A 9,172-nucleotide genomic window follows, 5' to 3' on the forward strand; every position below is an offset into this window, starting at 1 on the left:
CTCTGAATGGGTTATTATGTTTGATGTTCTTACTCATGATGCAACGCCCCAACTCTACAGTGTATTCTAATACCCTCAGTAAATTGAACAAATGACTGTACCGTGTTCGACGACACAAAAATGCCTAGAACTTCTCCTTCGCCAAGACAAATCTGTGCATCCGAGGGGAGCTCACAAAACTTCATTGGGCTATTCTTCCTCATCCAGCAAGGATCTTGCACCTTCCGATTTCCATCTGTTTTGCCCAATAAAGGATGCAGTCTTCAGGAAGCAGTACACAGATGATGGGGAAATTCTTGATGCAGCAAAGACATTGGATCCAACTTCGACCAGTAGAGTGGTACCATGTGGGCAGACAGACCCTCTCTGTAAGGCGGCGTAAGACAGTCGAATTGGTGCAAAAATATATTAAAAAACAGGGTATCGTATCCAGAAGAGTGGGGAATAATGTGGTGTACTGGAATCCTGAATAACACCAACCTGCTGAAATATGTTGTATTACGTACTGACCGCCCCTCGTATTATATTTTGATGGATTATTCTAGAGTTACGCCAATGGCCTTGCTGCAGTGGTAACACCGGTTCCCGTCAGATCACCGAAGTTAAACGTTGTCGGGCTGGGCTAGCACTTGGATGGGTATCCAACCGGTCTACCGAGCGCTGTTGGCAAGCCGGGTGCACTCAGCCCTTGTGAGACAAACTGAGGAGCTACTTGATTGAGAAGTAGCGGCTACGGTTTCGTATTGACATACGGCCTGGAGAGCGGTGTGCTGACCACATGCCCCTCCATATCCGCTTCCAGTGACGCCTGTGGCCTAAGGATGAAACGGCGGCCGGTCTGTACCAATGGACCTCCCAAGGCCTGTTCGGACGGAGATTTTTAGTTTCTTTATTCTAAAGTTACGACCAGGCGTCTCCGCCAGAATTCACCAGTATTCTACATAGCATAACGCCATTTTATGTTGTTTCCTGGGAATGGTGTACGTAGTTATGCGGTTATTGGAGTTTCGTTGATTTTTCCGCGTGTCTTCATACGAACGCGATACAACTTTGTGGCACTACAAGCCTTTAAATTGGATTGCATTTTATCTCCGGGAAGTAACTCCAATCATTTGAATATATTTTAGAAACCCCTTCCAAAATGTCGATGTGTCGATTTTTATATGCTTGCTTCAAAATGGTTATTAAGTTTACCTACATCGCCTCAGAAAAATTGTTATTATGCGAAATTGAGAATGAACTAGAAATTTGGTCTGTGCCTCAACAAAATGTGAAACAGATCGAAATAAACTATTGCATCAGTTTCTGATGTTAGTTTCCTTTTAGATAATTCACCTAAACAACTACAACGTTCTGTTTCGTCTATTATAAGGCATGCCCTATCGAAAAGAAGACCGTCGCTGTAGCGGCGTTGTGTGTAGTCCCAGTTTGTGAATATGTTCGAAGACATGATGTGGTGGTATTTCCGGTTGCACAATCGGAGGAAACGGCTTAGCAGCGATTTCCTCATTTCTGTTTCTGCAGTTCGTTGCATGGTGGATTCCTCCCGATCAGCACAAAGAGCTACTATACAAGTTCTTCGCCCAGAAGAAGAGCATGCTCCGCAAATTTATCGCGAGATGGAAGAAGTGCACGGAGAGCAGTGTCTCGCATGGTGCACAATATTCCGGTGGTGTCAGAGTTATAATGTGTGGCCAAGACGACGCTCGATCTCATTAAAAATTACGATGGGAGGTCCTGGAACATCCTCCTAACAGCCTCGTTATCTTCGCTTGTGACTCGCATAGCTTCGGCGTCTGAAAACAGTCTCTGGAAGGTCAGAGTTTCAAGTGCAGGACACCGTGGAAAACTGGATCCGTCTGGATGGCGATCGCAATTATGTATAGTTGTACTGTTCCTCATGAACTCTATAACAATGTTACTATTTTTTTTACATGTACTTGTAGCCTCTTTTTCATTTGGGCACAACTTATATGCGTCAACTTTTATATGCGTCAACTTTCAAATAATACAATATGTGTTAATACCGAGTAGTCACGTAATCGAAGTGAAAAAGTTGTACACAATTTCAGCATTAGCAATGTTTATTGTGGGCCTTTTTTTAACCAAATGCGTGTCACCAGCAAACATTACGGTTGCTGAATAGTCTTCGCAAAGACTTGTTTGTAGGTCAAGGACTGGCGTATATTCATCACAATACAATGGCCGCTCGCAGAAGTTTGTCCAAGAGGAGGCAACGTTCTAAAAGTTCTCAGTTTTGATATAACTGATTCGTTAAATTTGAGAACGTGTCGTGTCACCGAGAACTATATTTGACGCGAACTTCACAAAACTTTCAGACGATTGACAGACATTCACTAAAATTTTTAAGATAGTTTAAAACATCTTTTGTATTAAATGACACCCAGTTGGTGCAACTAAGGCATCCAAAGAATTATTCACAAGAAACTTTCAACTCGTGCACTGGGCCAATAATGTTATTTTATTTATCGTATTACCACAGTCTAACATAACAGCTACGACTCTCCGTCTCGTCATTGTTACCCATGCGACTGCAGCGCGACAAGCTGCCAGGAAGTTATATTGTTGAGTTCGGCGAGATCTTGTGCAAGCAAAAATGAGTCATAGTTGTATGTATATTGATCTGTAGAATAGTTTTTACAAACAGGAGCGTCTGTAGTGCAATAAATTGTAGAAACAACAAGGAGAAGAAATCTAATGTGTCTTTTTTTTACGTTTCCTAACGGCCCTAGGAGGTATGTTCCGCTACATTACAGAATAGTTTATTTATTTTTTCTTGTAACCTACAGATATGTACAAGAGCACGTTGTGTTCTTCAAGAACAAAAAAATTTTTAGTAAATAGCAGAACACCTGATCTTTTGTAGAAAAGTGTAGCATATCTACTACAAAACGTGAAAGTTTTCTTCATTACACTTCCAGTCAAATCAATTGGAAACGTGTATGGAAAGAATACCTACTTTATTTAACGTAGCATATAAACTACCACAACTGTTGCTGAAGGAAAAACCACACGGATGTGATAAAATGAAAGAACAAAAGCAATACGGCATACTGTTTCCCAACACGGAAGAAACAAGTTCCACAACTTTTGCTGCATCTGAGCCACAAATAGCAATAATCTTCGACACATTCGCGTTTGAAGCAAAAGTCATTACATTTATAAAAGTATTTATGTATTAGAAAGCAGAGTGAAGTGTAAGACTGTGTGAAACCTTAGGCTCCCTACAAAGTTGTTACGTGTCAAGGAGCGTGCCTGTCGCAATAAGAACATGCAACAAAAAGAATATATTCTTCTGATACGTGATATATGTGTTTATATTCTCTTGTTTTCAGCGAAGTAAGCTGCAATTATACACATATTCGAAAGTACTTCATAATTAAGTTATAGCTTTGGCACAGAATGAGGGAGATTTGGCTGTCTTTACATGTATTTCATGATCATTCATGTCTCTTGATGATTTACTAACGCTTGGAATGTAATAATTATTTCGCTAATTAACTAAAAAATTAAAAACAAACTTTAATTTTGCGGCCTTTTTTCTCGCGCTAGTGTCGCCCCAATTGTCAGACGGTCACAATTTTCACTGCAGTGTGTTTCGCGACTGTATATTATGTTAGACCGTGATATTACTTTCATAAATTCTGCGTTGACTAATGTGCTTAAAGTTGAACAAAATGTGTTTTGAAAGCTACAATGCTTGTGTTGTTTGGGGTGTAGCTCAGAACTGGCATTCGAATAAATGAATGTGTGATACCTCCCTACATTATATCAGATTTGTTGGTAGAATCGACTTTTAACAGCCTAGGATTGAAACACGGCAGTCTCCGTCTCTCCATTTTGGCACATTATTGTACAGCAGTGCCAAATGGACTGTAGGATACGTAACTCTCCGACTGCATGTTGCTCTGTGCTACACTGCAAAATGTATGAGAACATCCGCATACCCGGACAGGACATCTTGTTGACCTTGAAATTTCTCATTTGTTTTCCACTGAAGCATTTGCAGCCACTGATGAACACATCTACAGTGTATTAGGGACGTGTTCTTCAGAATCTACTGCAACTGCTGTGGTGGGACTGAAGTGAGCATCAGCAGCCCGTCACCCTGACCACAGATAAATGATCAGCTATTTGCTAGAAGTGGTCTCCTTGAGGGGACTGAGGATGGATGACGAGAAGGTACACTGCAGCCACGTTTATGGTGTGAATTTCACATGGATGTACCTCGATAAGGGACGCACTAGAGGGCGGCAGGGAGCGGGATGGCGATTTTATTTCGGCACTATTTTGTGTAAAGTATTGGATCCATCGTCACGGCAGGACAGCGTTGAAACCGCCACCAAACCAAGGAGACGGCGTTATATCCCGTGAACAGCTAACAATCAAACAAACCCTGGTTGTATACGAGAGTCATTTGATCAAACGAGCCTTGTAATTCTCCCTCCATCAGCGCTGCCTTGTCACGGAACTTCGTAATTGTGGTCGTCAGTATGACGTTAATACCGAACGTGAACCGTCGTTCACTGTCTATTTGCGAAATTTTAAAATTAGTGACACAATTAACTATCCCGCCAAATATGATGTTCGTAGTGTAACACGGTTTCTAAATGCAAAAGAAGAGCATGCACTACGGAATTTGCAGACAGATAACCAAAGTTTATTGCAATGTGATGAATGAAGCTTCAGTCAGAAAATGGTTGACCATGTTTAATGGCGAACGAAGAATATTTACAGTGAAGATCAATGACATTGACCTTCATTTGTTACTGACGAACACAAATCAATGATTAAGATAAATTTTAACAGGATAGACGTTTCACTGTTGACTGAGCTGGTGCTTTCCTCAAATTTCACCATCAGTTCTTTATCAAATTGTTAGTAATGTCGGTTGTAGAAAAGTGTGTGACTGTTGGGCTCTTCCGACTTTGGACAGATGAATACAACAAACAATGAACGAGAGCTGCACATACTTTTCTCACTCGGTAGGGCAAAGATAGCGAGTTTCTGAAGCACATTGTTAGTGGCGGAGACTAGACATGTGTTCCACCTTTAAGTCCAGGAACAAAGCGCCAGTCAGTCAAATGGCATCATTAACAATGCCAAACAAATTCTGAGCACAAAAGTGATTATGGCCAAAGCGTTTTAGGATCGAAAGAGAATGCTGCTTTGGACCCTATGCCTAGAGCAGATGTAGATGCAGATGCAGTATCCTACAGTCAGGCCCTTCGCCGACTTCGCCACGCCGATCAAAATCAACGGCGTAGAATGTTGTCCGTCACCATAGTGAATCTTCACAATAACCCTCGTCCACATTCAGCTTCGGTATCAAAGAACTATGGAAATAACGACGAACTGAAATATGACGTTAGTGACTGGTTCAACAACTTCGTGGCAACTAAGTATGCAAAAGGTATTGGGAAGCCTGGGGAGCGCTATGAAAAATGTTTACATTTGACTATGAAATAAAATAGTTATGATGTCAAAGTATGTTGCAAATTAAGCTTTCTTGTTGAGTTTCCGTAGTAGTGGACGGTGTCGTGTGATAAATCTGTATAAATAAAAATGTAAATATTCGTTCTTTAAAAACCGTGTATCACCGAAAGGTCTTCACCGATTGCTTTGGAATTTTGACACAACGTTGCATTCCAGTATTAGCTTCTCTTTCAGTACCTACTGGTGCGCCAAATATATATTGGTAACGGTAGCGCTCTGTATGAAAACCACTGGCTGTGCCGTGTGCAGTCTGTGGCTGGTTTGCATTGTTGTGTGCAAATTGTAGTGTTGGGCAGCGGCAGCTGGATGCCAACAGCGCGTAGCGTTGCGCAGTTGGAGGTGAGCCGCCAGCAGTGGTGGATGTGGGGAGAGATATGGCGGAGTTTTGAAATTTATAAGACTGGATGTCATGAACTGATATATATATTATGACTCTTAAGGTAAATACATTGTTTGTTCTGTATTAAAATCTTTCATTCGCTAACTATGCCTATCAGTAGTTAGAGCCTTCCGTAGTTTGAATCTTTTATTTAGCTGGCAGTAGTGGCGCTCGCTGTATTGCAGTAGTTTGAGTAACGAAGATTTTTGTGAGATAAGTGATTTGTGAAACGTATAGGTTAATTAATTATACAGGGCCATTCTCTTGTAGGGATTATTGAAAGTCAGATTGCGTTGCGCCAAAAATATTGTGTGTCAGTTTAAGCACAGTCGTGTACAAATTGTTCAAAGGGGAGGATAATTGAATTATAAGTACAAATTTTCTTTCACCGCCTTGAATAAAAATGTCTAGAGAAACTAACATTTCTTTCTTATTTTTATTTGCAGTGACCTTCGTAGTACTGGTAGAGCTACTGTTTTACCGGCTGCTCTCAGCAGTTATAAATCTGCGAGTTAGTAAAATCGCAGCCTATTAGTGCTGGTAGTACCACAGAATTTTGTAATAATTAAAATTTCTGTGCCTTAACTTTCAGAAGGCGCAAGTTAAATACTCCCTGAGGTCACATGCCCCCCCTCCCCCCTTCCGCTTCCTTCTACCACCCGTTTCATCCGCTCATCTCTACTCCCCCCCCCCCCCCTCCCACGCCCATCCTCCTAAAAGCCACTTCCTACTCGATCCCCGCCTTTCGACGCTTCTTTCGCTTAACCCATTGACTTTGAAACATTTGAACCCAGTGGAACCTAGTGCTTTATGCTGAAATGCAAATGCTACATTGAAGTTTGAAAACAGATCTGCAATGGTTTCTGAACAAGTTATTTCAGATTTTACATTGAAAGAACTTTCTTTACGAATGGCTAATCCACTGACGAGTGGCGGCATTGCACGGATTCTTACCGAGCAGTTGGAGATTCTCTCTTGGATGACGGTTTCCGCTCACATAAGGGACCGTAACGCTTATGCAAGTGTAAAGCCGTTACACAAGCCTTCTCTACAATGCAATGAATGTCGTCTTACGCAACAGAGTGTACCCAAGCAAACATATAATAACTTAATGTGAACGATATTAGTCGTAAATTACGTGAACACTTGGCTACTTTCAGTTCAAGGTGGAAACGCAACAGGAAGGGGCGTATTAAATACTCAGAATACATTAAGTACGTCGCGGTTCTTGAACCCCAGTGAATTATATCATTTTGCTCTTTCTTGCTATGCCTAAATGCAGATGAGTAATGATGGCAAGTCCAGAGGAATATGAACATGGGTGGCTGCAGCAATTAGTCCAAGAGAGGTGGATGAGGATCCTAAAATTGGGTATTCTAATGTAACTGATTCAGAGAGCTAGATGCCATGTAGAGCCACAAACAATTTGAAAAGAATTATTCAAAAGTTATTGCATATTTTAAGCGATTGATAGGCACCCACTCAATGTTTTTGTTAGGTGGGTTACTTTGATACTGAAACGATGAACGTATTTCACTAGTATAGGAGAAATACACATTTCGATGTTATCAATATGAACATTAATGCTACCATTGTGATTCAACAAGTTTAAATGACTTACGACTGAATCCAGTGTATTCAACGAGTTATTCACAAACAAATGACAAATCACTAATGGTAGAGTTTCACTGAAAACTAAAACTCCGAAAAAGAAACAAAAATGATAACGACTGACAAATTTTTGTTGGATAACAGCAAAAATAATCAGGAAAAATTTCCAAATAAATGCTCCTCAGAGTGGAGAAAAAGAAATAAACGTAAAAAACCAGTATTTCCCATCACTCTCGGTAGTGCTAAACGATATGGATGATCGTAGACAATATTTGCCAGAAATGAGCGAGAACTGGGTAATATAGTCTATCGCTCAGATCCAGACAGTGGACAATAATGTGTTCCTACGACGTTTTGCCTTTACGACAATACTCCATCGGCATCACACCGTAGCAGTACCAAAAAGCTTGTCCGAAGACTGTTGCGTCTTCACCTTTTTTGGCGGTGCTGAACTCACGTTTCTACTGTCTGCTTTCTTCTCTCGGGTTCATAGCGATATACCCAGCACTCGTATTCGGTCATTAGGCTGCTAAAGAAATTAGAGTGGCCCGACGCAGCTGTAAATGTTTCCGCTGCTGGCTGGATTCAGCGGTCTTTTTCGAAGGGTATGAGTGGTCGTGGGACCAGCGGGTCGGAGACCTTAGTCACGTTCAAAATGTGCCAGATTTTCAAAACGGATGGATGCGTCATTTTCACTTTTCCTCCGTTGGAGGAAAATACATAAATTATTAAAAACATTTCTTTCCAATAAAAGTGTCACTGTAGTTAACTCTAAGGAACAATACAAGAGAGCTCTCTCATCGGCAGGAGGAGGAGGAGACATCGTTTAAGGTCCTGACGACAACGAGGTCATCAGAGACGGAGCACAAGCTCGAATTAGGGAAGGATGGGTTCAAATGGCTCTGAGCACTATGGGACTTAACATTTGAGGTAATCAGACCTACCGTAGCGGTAGCGCGGTTCCAGACTGAAGCGCCTAGAACCGCTCGGCCACACCGGCCGGCTAGGAAAGTATGGGAAGAAGGAAGTTAGCCATGCTCTTTAGAAGAAACCATCCCAGCATTTGCCTTAAAAGATGTAGGGAAATCACGGAAAACCTAAATCTGGACTCCCTAATGCGAGGACAGTGTGCTGTTACAGTACTAGAGTCATTCACAGAAAGGGTACGGTCATTAGAGCGTAAATACCCATATTATGCAATACTAGCTGGACCTACCGCGGGCTATGGATTCTTTGCAGGGGGTACAGACAGAACTATCTTGCGAAGTAGTTTTGAACATGTTTTCCGATAACTATCTTGAGCAGCTAGTTCGGCAGCTCACACACAAACGAAATATTTTAGATCTTGTGGCTACTAAAAGGCCAGACCTTATCGATGGCGTCCGTGTAGAGACGGATTAGTGACCATGGTTTCGTCACAGCAACTATGGTTACGAAAGCTAATAAATCAGAGAAGAAGCTTAGGAGAGCGTTTCTGCTAGAAAAAGCAGGAAAGAAGTTGTTAGCATCTCGCTTAGACAATGAAGAGCAATAATTTAGTTCCAGTATTATGCACGCAGAGAAATTATGGTAAAGTTTAAACAGATTGTAAATCGTACCTTGGACAAGTATGAGCCAAGAAAGTGGCTGAAGGACGGAAAAAACCCAACGCGGCTTAGCAACGAA

The 9,172-nt window shown here is 41.5% G+C and overlaps 1 pseudogene; it reads left to right on the top strand.

Moving 5' to 3' along the window:
* Positions 1–551: 551 nt before the first annotated feature.
* On the top strand, positions 552–669 carry LOC126337336 (5S ribosomal RNA; annotated as a pseudogene).
* Positions 670–9,172: the final 8,503 nt, after the last annotated feature.

Source organism: Schistocerca gregaria, chromosome 2 (assembly GCF_023897955.1).
Source record: "Schistocerca gregaria isolate iqSchGreg1 chromosome 2, iqSchGreg1.2, whole genome shotgun sequence".
NCBI classification, from domain to species: domain Eukaryota; kingdom Metazoa; phylum Arthropoda; class Insecta; order Orthoptera; family Acrididae; genus Schistocerca; species Schistocerca gregaria.